This window comes from Triturus cristatus, chromosome 4_1, assembly GCF_964204655.1.
Source record: "Triturus cristatus chromosome 4_1, aTriCri1.1, whole genome shotgun sequence".
NCBI lineage: Eukaryota > Metazoa > Chordata > Amphibia > Caudata > Salamandridae > Triturus > Triturus cristatus.
In genome coordinates this window covers 254,647,073-254,662,983 of record NC_140585.1, presented here as the reverse complement: position 1 = coordinate 254,662,983, position 15,911 = coordinate 254,647,073, and the positions used below count along the sequence as shown (strand labels likewise).

The 15,911-nt window shown below is 40.2% G+C and overlaps 1 long non-coding RNA gene across 1 annotated transcript; it reads left to right on the top strand.

The window, feature by feature from the left end:
* Positions 1 to 7,806: 7,806 nt before the first annotated feature.
* LOC146854219 (uncharacterized) lies at positions 7,807 to 9,434 on the top strand. Its single transcript, XR_014980744.1, has 2 exons — positions 7,807 to 8,022; positions 9,074 to 9,434. It is a non-coding gene; the product is annotated as an uncharacterized LOC146854219 (long non-coding RNA).
* Positions 9,435 to 15,911: the final 6,477 nt, after the last annotated feature.

Below are 15,911 nucleotides of genomic sequence, written 5' to 3'. Positions count from 1 at the left end.
CAAGTAACTCACATAATACTCCGACATACGCAAATATACTTAGAAATACACTTAGACACAACACAAGAGTCACGAGTTGTGATACAAAAAACATACATACACAAAACATCACAGGCTCAACAAGTGATTTGCATAATAACGCATATATACAAAGCTCCCATCCTACAAACAAACCTAACACTCAGGGTAACAAAATACTTAGCCCAAAAAGTAACACCAATACTATATTGTCCAAAATGCATATTAACATCAAGAACAACATAGAACAAACTTTTTGGCCACAAACACAACAACATAGAAATGTCGTAAATAGTACAGACAAACAGCAAACACAAACAAATCTTACACTACCATCAAGGTGTACACAATCTATACAAAATAGTCTATTTGCTATTCTACATAACTACTGTAAACCCGCACATAGTTGGGATAGTCAAGACTTGCAATCTATTATGGGACTTGGAAATGCACTATATATTGAAATTCCATCTCTTAATAAAGAAAATTGTATGCAGCCACAATATTTACCCAATTACATAGAGCACAATAGCATTATATATGCAATTAAGCAAAAAAAGAGCATAACGATGGAGGAGAAGCAAACAGAAATGCAAAATGCAAGGCTTTTGAGAACCCTTACTTCAATGCATTTTAACAATGGTATATTGATTTGTTTTAATGCATACACTATTTCAATATTCAAAACGATTCATGCATACTTTGTATTTAATTCAAATAGCCAAAATGAGGAATTAATACCTCCTGCAAAGGGGACCTCTATTGCTTTACAAATCAAATCACCTGAGCAGGTTATTGATTACATCAGAACGTTGGCTCTCCAGAACAAAGTACCAAATTCATTAAGTTTTACTTTATACTTCACTCCAGTTACAGTACGCAAAATTAGCAAATTGTCACTTAAGGCAACACAAAGAAAACATAGAGAGAAAAAAGTTACACCTATAAGAGACATGGATATCCATACTACTAAAGTAACTCTACATGCCTCTATACATATCACACCTATAGAGTTACAACTAGAAAATACACTTACAGAAACACTCAACAGCGATAGGCAAATGCATACAGAGAATTCCACAACCACAAGTCATATTGAATCTATCATAGCTATTAACAATCCCAATCCAATAACAAGCACATTTACACATAATGCTGGGATTCACAATGAACCAAATGCAATAGAAGTACAACCAAATAACTGTAACAGAAAAAGATTGCATGCACAAGAAACAGAAAATACACTTAGTGCCACAAATATAACATCTTTGACAAATGCCACAATTAGTACTTTCCATGCACAAATGAAATATGGCCCAGAGTATGCTTGCACTATTTGCAATCAGTTATGGCATAAACAAAGTTTGCAAACAACGCACAAGTTAAAAAAAAGGGCTAAATTCATAGAATGTAACATTAGTCAATATCAAACAGAAGATATATGCCGGACATGTTACAAATATATTGCCAAGGACAAAATACCACCATGTTCTTTCTATAATGGGATGACATTTCCTGATATCCCACCTGAATTACACTTGCATAATTTAGAAGAGAGATTAGTATCGCCAAGAATACCTTTTTTACAAATCAGAACGCTGCCGCGAGGCTTCCAAAAATCTCTCTCAGGTGCAGTAGTTAACGTCCCTGCCGATGTTATGACAACTGTTACTGTTTTACCAAGACAAATTAATGATAACATGACGATTCCAAAAAAATTAAAACGCAAATTAAGCTATAAATCCTATACCCATTTCGAAAATGTAAGGCCAAACAAAGTAAAGCGTGCAGCTCTATATTTAGCAACTACTAGCAGTATGTTCCAAGAATATGGAGTCACTGTTAATAAAGATTGGGAATATACACCAGAGAATATGCCACCTTGTAATGACACTTCTGATGCAAACAATACATCAGATTCATCAGACAACATTGCAGCTGGGAATTTAGATACTATGCTAACTAATGAAACTATAACTACAGAAATCATTAACATTATTAACTTAGCGCCTGCAGAATATAACACACCAAGGGGTCTATATGAAGACAAAGATTCTGAATATTTAGCTTTCCCCACTATTTTTTGTGGGAAGCGAAGGCCAACAAACAAAGAAAGGCATGTACCAATACATTACAGTACAATATGTCAATGGGAATAAAGAAGTTATGATTTAAGAGTAGCAAAGTCCATGACAAATGTTTTCTTCAAATTGAAAAAGTTGCATATTAAGCAAATACAGAGCAAAATATACATCTCACTTAGAAAATATTTTAACAATGGTAACATTATTACAGCAAAAGACATCAAACAAAAATTGGATAGCATTTTCCAATTTAATGAGGGATATAAAATACTAAAAACAATACGTGGCTCACCACCATATTGGGAGCAATGCAAAAAAGACTTATTTGCTATGATAAGACAATTAGGGATACCAACATTTTTTTTAACATTATCAGCAGCAGAAACTAAATGGTATCATTTAATCAACATACTATTACGCACTGAGAAAAAAAAAGAATGTACAGAAGAAGAATTCAAAAATATGTCATGGGAGGAAAAATGCTAATTAATACAGAGAAATCCCATTACTTGTGCCCGACATTTTGACTTTCAAGTTAGAAAATTCTTTAATTGTATATTACTGCATAAAAGTAACCCAATTGGCAAGGTGATAGATTACTTTTATAGAGTAGAATTTCAACAAAGAGGATCACCACATATACATGCTATAATATGGATTGAAAGAGCTCCACAGTATGAAACTTCAGAAGTTACTACTGTTACAGCTTTTATAGATAAATATATAACCTGTGCAAAACAACAAGATACAAATATCGAGCCTTTATTGCCACTACAAAAGCATGGACATACCAAAAATTGTCGTATTAAACATAAAAGAACATGCAAATACCAGTACCCAAAATATCCAATGCCGAAACTTTTATACTGGAACCATTACCACTAGACAAAACTGATCAAGAGCTCTTACAGAAAATCGAACTAATCCACCTAACTATGAACACGCAAGAGTTCTCACATTATTCCTTTGAACAGTTTTTAGATACAATGCAACTAGATCTAAGTCAATATGTTATATGTATACGCTGCATTATAGAAAAAAATACAATTTTCCTAAAAAGAACACCAGCTGAATGCTTTATTAATAACTACAATACGACAATTTTACAAGCATGGCAAGCAAACATTGATATACAATACATCTTAGACGCATATGCATGTGCTGTATATATAGTATCATATATTAGTAAATCACAGTGTGGAATGAGCAAGTTGATTGCACAAGCAGCAAAAGAAGTTTATCACAATCCAAGCATAAAAGAGCAGCTTAGGCATATAGGTAACAAATTCCTAAACTGTACAGAAATAAGCGCGCAAGAAGCAGCCTATCTTATACTTCAAATTCCTTTACGCAAAAGTTCTAGATCGTATGTTTTCATTAATACAAGCCCTCCAGAAAAGCGTACCTACTTATTAAAAGACATTGAGACTATAAATTTGTTACCTGATACATCCAATCAAATACAATATGATAATGTAATGGTAAAGTACAGCAAACGTCCTACAGATTTGGAAACGTGTACATTAGCTGACTATGCATCTATGTATCACGGAAATCATAAAAATAGAAAGCAGAAAAATGCAACAGACCATGATAATTTCCTCACCGAAAACAACTTTTATAGCTCGGATGAGGAAGAACTTGAAATTAATATACCAAATGAAACTGCAGAAACAGATTATACAAAGCGGCAAAAACAAAAAATAATTCGATATTGCAGGTTTAATAAAAAAAATGACCCTGAAAATTATTACAGAGAATTGCTAATGCTTTATTATCCCTGGAGAGTAGAAAATCAAATTATTGGTAATAAGGAAACATATTATGAAAAATACCTAGAACTTCAAAATATAGTTGACGCTAATCATACTAAGTATAATAGGCATAATACCCCTTTAACACCTAATGCCAATGGAGACTGTACATCGGACGCATTACTTATACCTCCAATGGATATAGAAACTGACGAAAACATTTGTCCTGAAGTTCAAACAAATGAACCACTATTATAGGACTTGTCATTTGATTTAGGCATTAGAAGTACAAGTAATGATGAACTTTTAACCAATAATATAATGCCAGATGACCAATATCACAGTTTGATGCAAAATCTTACAAATGAGCAACTTAACTTTATATACCATCACTTGCATTGGATAAAAACCAAAGAAACACCTTGCTATACGTTTTGCACAGGTGGTGCAGGAGTAGGGAAAAGCTTCCTTATAACAGCCCTTTACCAAACATTACTACGCTATTACAATACCAAAGCAGGGGAAAATCCTGATAACATTTATGTATTGCTTACAGCTCCAACAGGCAAAGCAGCACATAACATCCATGGTAAAACGCTACATAGTACATTCAAAATACCAGTTTCGCAATCGCTATCTCATAAACCACTCACTCATGAGAACAGGAGTGCACTTCAAAATGAATTATTGCATCTTAAATTGCTAATAATTGATGAAATATCAATGGTAGGGGCAAATCTTTTCAATTTTATACATAACAGGTTACAAGAAATTAAAATGTCCAAACTCCCTTTTGGTGGAATATCCATATTAGCTATTGGAGATTTTTATCAGTTAAAACCAGTATTTGACACATACATATTTGAAAATTCTAGGCATTCATACAGACCAGTAAGTACAAATTTATGGCAAACACACTTTAAGTTGTTTGAATTAACAACAATTATGAGACAGCTAAACGACTTACCATTTGCTCAATTACTAAATAGATTAAGAGAAGGAAAACAAACTAATGACGATATTATACAAATACAAACACGCGAGCAAGACCCACCCCAAAACATTACCAAAACCATCCCTTATATAATGGCAACAAACAAAGAGGTTAATAATATTAATAATGAAGTTTTGTTACAACATATAACAAAATACCCTGTATACACATCAACCGCAATAGATACAGTTGCATCTGACCTAAGCGAAATTGTAAAAAAAAAAATACTAATGCAATTACCTGCAGATGCAACTAAGACCATGGGCCTGCCATTTATATTGCATATTGCATTAAAATTACGATACGATCTAACATGCAATATCAATGTTAACGATGGCTTAACAAATGGTGCAACAGGTATAGTTGAATTAGTAGAAACTATCAATAGCATTCCAAATGTGATATGGATTCTTTTTGATAAAGAAAATGTTGGCAAATTAACAAGACAGGAAAATAGGCACATATATCACAGTAACATTTCACCTCATTGGACACCAATTCATGTTATCTCTAGACATTTTCAATTTACACAAAAATTTATAACAATAATACGCAAGCAATTCCCACTACGCCAATCATCTGCACGTACTATACATAGAACACAAGGAGAAACTATTGAACCACTTTACATCCATTTTAACAATAGTAAAATACATCATTTGCATTATGTTGCTTTAAGCAGAGCAAAATCATTAGAAAACATATATATTAAAAACTTTCAGCAGGACAAAATAGTTGTCCACCCAAAGGTTCATGAAGAAATGGCCCGCTTAAGGACAGATATGCTATTAGAAATATCAGTACCACAATTATGTAATTATCTGCTAAACTTTAATGTTATTGTACACAACATACGTTCACTACAAAAAAATCACAAAGCTATACAAGCCGACACAAATATCATGAAGGCAGATATTATATGTCTCAATGAAATAAACACAACTAGGGAAGGGAACAGTCATTCATTATATATTGACCACTATCATCTGATGCTATTTGATAAATTCCATAATCAAAATACCAAGCATGGGATTGCTATTTATTACAAAAAAAAATTTGCCTTTTGCCAATTTATGAAACACAGCACGAAATTGACATTTTACATTTTACTTTAATTATAAAGAATTGTGATTACTTATTTGTGATAATATACAAACCACCACATGTACAACTACAAAAACTTTTTCAAGTATTAACTAGCGTATTGAGCTTTTACCCAAACTACAAATATATAATAATGGGTGACTTCAACATAGATTTAGCACAAGTATCACATAATGCAACACTACTTTTAGAATACATGCAAAACCAATTTCAATGTCACCAAAAAATACAAAACTACACAACAGACTACAATTCAACCTTAGACCATATATATGTTAATGAAGAGATAACTCACTTTGGTATACTAGAGTCCTACTATAGCGATCACAAAGCATTATGGGTAGCTATTTAATAAGCTGAAATTATCAATTGGTATGTTATTTTGCTTTAGGAATTTGCTTTCTTTACATGCTAGATTCAGAAGGTCTACTTACATTATTTGTCTCGTTGCAGATGATTTCTATACAAGAAATTAAGGAAACCAAACACGAGGAAAGCAAACCGTATCAAAAAGCAATACGAGCAAACATAGTCAAATGCTCTGCAAAAACACATTACAAAAACGCTAAGCAAGAAAATAAGATTTTATTCCACATTGCTCTTGCTGATGAAAGTGGGTCAATTAAAGGAACTTGCTACAATGATGATTTTTTCAAGCTAACAAAAGAAGGGAATGGAATTATAATTCGGAATTTTATAAACAAGAACAATGTCATCATCTTAACGAAACAAACAAAGATTTCAAGAATGCCACCATTAACGATCCCGGAAACAATAACCCAAGAAGCAGTATATTTGCTACAGCCGCCTGCACCCCCAGTTTCTCCAATAAAAACTATAAGGAAAGCTAATTTACGGACATTGATGAGCATATTAGGGACAAAATCTGAGGTACGTATCATAAAAAAATAAAGGTGCTTATTAACTATTGCATGTAGTAGTCAGTAAACTTACATACTATCAGCAACACTATCTGCCACACACACTTTGTAATAACACTCTTCAAACCACTATACCATACATTCTATAACACATTTAGTAACTCCAACTCTTTAAAACACACACTATTAGCAGCACACTTTACTATAAACTATATACAACACTCACTACAACACACATGCTATCTACAAACATTTCAAGTAATAGCTGTTACTTACTCCTTTTACACACACCACAAGGTTACATATAGTTAAAAACGAACACTCTCTATCTCATTCATTGCTACATAAACTTTGCCAATACTCTGTAGTACAATCTACTACAAGCATACAACAATTTTTTTATAGAGAAATAACATCTAAAGGCTATATTTAGGACTAATCGATGTAGAAACTCAAATAGAATACACAACATTGCTGCTAATAGCACTATACTTACTGCACAACACATACAATATCCTAGCAATTCTACTCGCTCATTTTACAATATAAATTATATTTAACTAATATAATTTACGAAAAAAACATTAAAATCTGTAAAAATACACGTCGGACACTAAATGCACTGTAAAGTGTTGATTACATGGAACAGTCCCACCTGTTTCAAACATATGTAAAGTATTTTTACTATTTATTTGAAACACTTGTAAAAATGATAGCTATACAAAATATCATCATCTACTCTTTTATGTGCACTCTCCTACAAATTATATCATATATATACTTCCATACAAAAGTCTCTAACGCACACTCTCTAACATACACACTGTAGCACACACTATTACACAACTAATACACCACACTAATCAACAAACTTTTCATTTGCATGTTCTCTCCAATAAACAAAGATACAGCACAAGTGTATACTATCTATGCAAGAACCAATAACAATGATTGTTTATCAAATTTAACAGGAGGAAGAAACCAAAACTGTATTCATTGGAGGACAAGAAACAAAACTAAAATCAATAACAGTCAACGATGCAACAGACTCAGTGAAAATAACACTGTGGAGAGACGCAGCGGACTTTCCCATCGAACTTGGGAGCTACATCAAAATAACCCATCTGACAGTGCATGATTTTAACAACGAAAAAATATTGAATTCTACTCGGAATACACAATTGCAAGTAAGTACAAAGTAAAAAAACAATGCTAAAAACAAATAATGTATTCTTTGCAAAGAACTTACTTACACATCTAGAACAGAACACTCATTAAATTCACCATTTTTATATCACACGTAGTAACATCAGTTGCTCTTTTTTCAACATACAATTGGTGATTCTACACATAACTCTCATACACATAGATGAAACACCAAAATACTATATCGCCTTTAAATACATGCATATACATTCATACAAAACACTCTCTAAATATCTCAAACAACTTTTCTGTTTACCTTTCCTACAGCTCAACACCTAACGACAAACTGCAAAACATGTAGGTAAATACATTGCAAATCATACTACACCTTTTGGTATAATAATTTTGCACACATTTTAAAATGCTAGTCCATAACCATGCCATAGTAACTATTTTAGTCCATATCTATACCTTACCTACGAACACATGGAAACATAAAATAGCTTACTTTATATATAGCACTAACTTTCTATCAGAATAGCACCAGAATCATACATTACTACATCTCAAGCAAAGCAACATCCAACTCTCTATCTATGTCTATATTTACCTTTTTGGAATACATACTAATCAAAAACTGCCTTAAATGCACTTTTCGATTTTACATTACCTATTACTTAACTTGGAGTTTATTTGCACTCTCTCACTACTTTCCTGTGCATATTCGAATTCTATTGCAAAGTTTTCACATAATGTGCTATATAAACATACATTTCTATAAATATCTGTCACCTTTAGATCATCTTGCATTACATTTAGAAACACTCTGCATCAAAAAATATACAACACCTCCTTCATAAATTCCATAGGTACGAACACATAAGTACGCACTTTGGGTCTTTGCCTTCAACTAAATATACACACATTCTCTGAACCGCGCAGAACAAATGCAATTCACAGAAAAAACTTGAATAAATTCCTTCAGCATCTATAGAAATTTTTTATTTCTCTCAAAAGCACGTTAAAATATAGAAAAAAAAAGATATACAGTAAAAAATGGGTTTCATAACAGATGTTTTTTTCTTTTTGCAGAAAATTGAGCCACCCCAAGAACAACTGCAGATAACTATATATGGACTCGAAAATACCACTCAGGAAAAAAGCACCATTACCATACAAATTCAAGATAATGAACATTTAAAATCTGTACAAATAAGCAATACGCTTTTAATGGACCACCTACAAATTCCAGCAGATATTGAGGACTTTGCAGAGGCTCTTATGCCACACCTACCGAAAACACTAAATATAATATTTCAAAATGAACACATTGTCGAAATTCTCGACGAAGATTAAATTATGCAAGATGCAAAAAGATAACTACTTTTGTAACTTTGAATAAAATGAATACATACAAAATAAATATTTTAGTTAAGAAAAATCTCAAATCACATTTGACTTACTGTTTATTTTTTCTACGAAATAATAATGTTTGATATGTACTTGCATGTATTTATGTGCACCATTCGGATAAATAATTACACAATGACTTATGTATACATTTTGCGAGAATTGGGTACTAGTATTACTAAACAAAAAAAAAATCTATAATTTCTCAATATTACTTACTGCACTCTGCTAAGGATACTTACTCCTCCATTTAGAATATAGAACTTCCTATTCAAACCTTTCTCTTTCTCTTCACAACTATTACTCATGTAATAGTACACTATCTAAACACTAGGTCACCCAACAATACTACTATTGTTAAAGTTACAGCTATTCGAATTGCTAATGACATTATGGTTTGCTTTTCTTTATAAAACAGTACAAAAAAAACATTAGTATTTACTGTATCAATAGCTTACTCAATATATGTGTAGGTAACTCTGTCTGTAAGTACAAAGGCAATAAATGTTGCATTTAAGACTTATTAAGGTATTAACATTGGAAATAACAATACCTTTTGTTTAAATGTTTTAACAACAAAAACTTAACCAAAAAAAATGTCATAAACAATGCCAATAGCTCTAACTTTACTAATGCCGAGACCATTGCATTGTAAATGCTTGTTTGAAGAGGGTCTCCGCTTTTAGTGACCTTCTGGCAGCTCTCGCTTCCATTTTATTGCAGTCCCAGTTCTTTGGCACTAATAATTTACCGTGTCCCTCACGATAGATGGTGAACTTTTATTTCGGTGTGTGCTTTATGTGAGACGCGTGAGCTGAACAGTGAAGATTGTTAAATGATTGTCACTGTTCATCTTGCTGCAACATTGACTTAATCCTTGTTATGAATATTTTCCTCCCACGGCAATCTCCTTATCTCAAACATGTTCCGATCGACCGTAGTCCTCCGATCCCGCTCGTTCGACGCCTTCGAGTTCAGGAAGCTGCTGGTTTCTTTGCTCCACCGGAAGCTGCTCTTGGCGGGTCTTTGTGTTCCTTTAAGGTGTACTAATCCAAGTTGCTGAGTTTGTTACTTCGCATCCCGCTTTCGGATTCTTTTGGAGTCACGTTAGATGCTAATTTCCATCGCTGCTGCGAGTTTCACAGCATTCCCGATTTCATAGCACAATGTCGGGTGCCACTGAATATCCTCAATATTCATAAACAAACAGTCCCAATTCAGTGCGCACTTTGCACAGCAGGTGCCAGGTGTTGAGGTCTGACTTAACCTTGTAATTAATTAATCCACAAAGAATTACCTCACTCCTCGAGTCTCAGTTCTTAGTTTCAGTTATGTAATCGGCACATTAACCACCACCATGGTTTCAACCAAGAAATGGTCTTGTTCACAGTTTACATGAGTCGATCCTCTATTACCATTATATAGACCTGCCAAATTAGACCATTATGAGGCATCATGGGACTTGTAGTACTAGGTTGCCAAAGTTATCTCATGGGGGGGGGCGTGGCTAGCCGAGCAGCGAGATGGCCGCTCTCTGAGTGAGCTCCGCCGGCTACCTCGATTAATCCTTCAATGATCCTGTTCCTGGCGACTGCGGAACCCCACACCACCCGGGTCCTGCAGCCTAAACCCAGGTGATCCTTCGAACCGAGCTGGGAGAGCGGGGACGGTTCCCACTTGCGGTGGAGACGGACGCCTGTTTCTGCCGACGGGTGGGCTGGTCCTGGCCCGCGCCGGAAGTGCACCTCGCCGGGAGCCGCGAGTCACGAAAAGCCGCGGCTTCGGAGGCCCCAGCATATTAAGTGGCACTAGCTACGGACGCCTCGCAGCGCAATCCCCACTGCTACCGACGGAGGGTCCCCATGTCGGGGGGCTGTGGGAAACTCGAGAACACCGGCGAGCCTGGGCGGAGCGGCCGCGCTGCGGAGGGGAGCTCCTGGCGCTGCCGGGAGCGGTGCTGACCGACATCGAGCCCAGCGGAGATCATGGAGGTGGGTCTGCGCCAGCGACATTGAGGCGACGGATGCAGCGGAGGGGAGACGGCGCCATAGAGAGACGGGGGGCATAGTCGTTTCTGACACTTCGTGGGGGAGACGTGCCCCCCCCCTGCTTTTCACATTGGCGAGACACCAAACTGAACACTCGCCATTTATCTGCAGATTAGCTTCATACACGTGCAGCCCTGGCCCCCTGGGCCCCAGCGTGGCGATATCCCAGTGGAGCGGGCGGGCAACTCGTTGCACTGAAGAAGCCCGCCATTTTAGGTCCGGAGGAGGCCCTGGTGGCCCGTTTGGGCTTGCCGAGCTCACTACACAGCTGCGAAGCTCGCTAAGGCGGCTGGCCTTACTTGCCACGTGTTGAGGGCCACGACTGATACGCGCTGGTGCCGCCTGGACAGTCGCGCACGCACGGGGAGCTTGCTAGCGGTGGCACGCGGGGGTGCCGCCCCACCGCCTGGCTGCCGAGATGGGGAAAACGGATGCCAAACAACCTAAGCTAACATTTGATGGTAAAAAACCTCCGAAGCACCCGACATTGGAGCCTGATGCTGACACATCCACGCCACCGGGTGCTACCCCAGACATAGACTTTAGGGCCCTGATCATGGAGGTGAGGACCAGCCTTAAGAGCATAGATGCTAAACTTGACAACATGACGGCGCAACTCGAAACTGTGAAGGCCAAGGTAGACACCCACGAGCAGCGGTTGGACTGTCTCGAAAATGAGCAAACTGAATGCTGCGAATTCCAGCAACAGGCTAAGCGGCATATCACAACACTGGAGCGAGAACTAGACGCCCTGCGTGCTAAGTCGGATGACTTGGAAGCGCGCTCCAGACGCTCTAACATCCGCATTACAGGCGTTCCAGAGACTACAAACACGGGGAAGATGGAATCGTTTGTGTCGAACCTCCTGCATGAACTGTTCGACCCGGAATTGTCCCCGGTGTTCACGGTGGAGAGGGCACACAGATCTCTGGGGAAGAAGCCACCGGTGGGGGCCCCACCACGTCCGATCCTTGCGAAACTACTTAACTACCAGGACAGGGACATTATTCTCAAATTGGCGAGAGAGAAGGGCAAAATCACACATCAGGGTAATCATATATCCTTTTACCCAGACTTCACCCCTCTGGTGCAAGCGGCCCGGAAGGAATTTTTACCGGCGAAGAAAGTTCTGCTGCAAACCGGTGTGCCTTACTCTCTCTTATACCCGGCGAAACTGAAGGTACTCCACGACAATACCACACATTTCTTTACTGACGCCAAAGCAGCCCTCAAATTTGCTAAACACATCTGTGCCGGGGCCAGGAGGAAATCGCCCAGGCTTGAGGAAGTTTCGGCGCACCTGAGTGATAACGACTGAGACCTCTGCCATGTTCATTCTGCAGGGCTGCGGACCCACTCTATGCGACACAGTTGAAGGCCGCATCGCCCCCTCGCTCAGGTTTGCTCCACCCGAACTTGGCTTGTGACGCTGTCTCCGTGCTCCCACTGGGACACAGGCTGGCTGCGGACCATGGGGATTACGGGGTGGGGGAACTGACAGAACCCAGGACCACTAAAGTTTGATGGTAGCCACCCCGCGGATACGGGGGTGTTAGCCGAGCGCGCCACGCCTCATGGGGTGCCTCCCTTTGTTGTTGCTGTTGGGGTATTTTAACGCATTGTGTACATGCTACGGGGATATGTCACGACCTGATTGGGGGGTTGCTGAGGGTGGGGGGTGGAGGGGGGGTTGCATTATGTTGCGAGTTTTAGTTCGTTCTGGGTGCATTGTACTACTACACATACCTGTATTTCAACGCGCTAGGTCTACAGGGGTGGGGTCCAGGGGTCAAGATGGCTTCCGGGGGCAGGGTTGGGTGCTGGGGGTCCGAGACTGTCAAATACTTTAAATGGGAGGAGTCAAAATCTGGACTTGGAACATTAGAGGCCTTGGGGACTTCAAGAAGGCCCGACTGATGCATGGCATGTTGTCCAGACACAATGTAGATATTTGCTTCCTACAAGAGACACATCTTAATGCCGCCCCCTCAGCTAGATTGAAAAATTCCAGATGGGCGCACGTTTACTCTTCCATTTACTCAAATTATGCGAGGGGCGTAGCTATACTCATCCGCAGAGGGTTGGATTGGCGGGAGTACTCTCAGGTGAGAGATGCGGAGGGTAGATATGTCCTGCTCCATGGAGCATTACAGGGACGACCCATTGTCCTATCTGCCATCTATGGCCCAAATGTGGACGATCCTGATTTTTTTAGAACTATTTGGGCGAAAATTGTATTGCTTGATTGTCCGGCGGTTGTGCTGGGGGGAGACTTCAATGTCGTGTTAAACGATGGCGAGGATCGCACAGGCGTGAGTAGGCCGCAGCACACCAGAGCGCGCCAAGCGATCTTGGATATAATGAGGGACGGTCAGCTTTCGGATGTGTGGCGAGTCAGAAACCCGGGTGCAAAAGTGGGGACCTGCTACACCTCCCATAAGGCGGCCTGGTCGCGACTAGATTTCTTGTTGGTGTCTCCTGAAGTTGCGACATGGGTGACAAATGTTGATATCATGGCTAGATCATTATCAGACCATGCTCCGTGTATGTTGGTGTTGCACCTCCCCGACGCTGTGCATAGGGCGTTCCAATGGCGTCTTCCCCCGCACGCACTCACAGACCCTGTATTTGTAGAGGAGATAAGAGAGGATATCACTAATTATTTCACTGAGAACGCTGGATCAGTCACTTCTGAAGCCATTGTGTGGGATGCATTTAAAGTTGTGATTAGGGGTCAATGTATTGCACGCACAGCAGGGGTCCTCCGCACCATAAGAGACGCGCTAGCTAAACTTGAAAGGGAACTTAAAGACCTCGACATCGCTTTTAGCTCCGACCCAGCGTTGGCGACTGCTGGCGCTCTGAAAACTAAACTGTTGGCATTTAATGAGGAGGCGGAGCGGGAGGTGCGGTTTCTGGGGAGGCAGGCAGAGGCGCGCAGATATGGGGAGGGAGATAGGCCTAGCAGGACTCTTGCCAGACTGATTGCTCCTCGCACACAGTCGCACTACATTCATACTATCTATGATAGCACTGGGCGACTAGTGGTGGGCCAAGAGGCGGTGTTGGGTGCCTTCGCAGACTTCTATGCTACTCTGTACACCTCGAGACAGCCCACGACGCCGGCGTCACTACGGGACTTCCTTGACTCAGTGGCACTTGTGTGGTTCAATAACAACCACAGACAGTACATGGACCTCACTGTTACAGTGCAAGATATAGCCCAGGTGATTAAGAGCATGCCGGCCAATAAAGCTCCTGGCCCAGATGGCCTGACCACCTCCTTTTATAAAACCTACGTGGCTGAACTAGCGCCGAGATTACACTCTGTGTTTGTTGAGGCTCTCGAGTCACAATCCCTCCCAGACTCCATGCGCGAGGCTCTCATTGTCACGCTCCTCAAGCCCGATAAGGATGACCAGCAGCTGGACTCTTACAGGCCCCTGTCCCTCATAAACGTAGATGCCAAAATATACGCAAAAGTTATTGCCGACAGACTGCAGCCGCTGCTACCGATGATAGCGCTCCCAGATCAATCGGGATTCATCCCTGGTCGAGCAACCTCACACAATCTCAGAACGATCTTTTCGGTTCTTCACTATTTACACCCTTCAATACAGGCAGCGGTGGTGTTTTTGGACGCCACCAAAGCCTTCGACTCCTTAGAATGGCCTTACTTATTTTGTGTGTTGCAGCGCATGGGATTCAGCCAAAACTTCCTGTCCCTTATCAAGCTCCTCTACATGAAACCCAGAGCCCGAGTGAGCGTTAATGGTCTTGTCTCCAAACCGTTCGATGTCTCGAGGGGTACCAGGCAGGGCTGCCCTCTATCACCGCTCCTCTTTGCGATTGCGATGGAGCCGCTAGCGGCTCGCATTCGACAGCACCATACTGCCAGGGGCATTGGTTTCAGTGCTAGAAGCTTACTGATCTCGCTGTACGCGGACGATGTCACCTTGTATGTCCTGAATCCTACTGACAACCTGAGCCCTATACTGCGCGAATTTGTGAGGTTTGAGGGCTTGGCAGGGATATCAATTAATTGGTCGAAGTCAGTGGCCTTCCCCCTGACGGATAGCACGGTTGAGCCTGCCCCTGACTATCCCCTCAGGTGGGAGACGGACGCTGTCAAATATTTGGGCATCTGGATTAGCCGAGATATACAGGAGCTGTGGTCGCTGAATTTTGGCAGGGCGGTGGACTGGCTGGAGGGGAAGGTTGAAGTCTGGAATAAGCTACCGTTGTCCCTGGTCGCTAGAATTGCTCTGGCCAAGATGGTGGTCCTCCCCAAGTTTTTATATCTGTTCGTCAACGTGCCACTACCTATGACAACGCACTTTCACACCCGAATCCGCTCGCTCCTACTGAAACTGGTGTGGGCCGGCGGCCAGGCCAGGGTCTCCTGGGACCTACTCACGCTTCCGCTCCGACAGGGAGGCCTGGGGGCCCCGGACTTGAAACTCTATTCACTC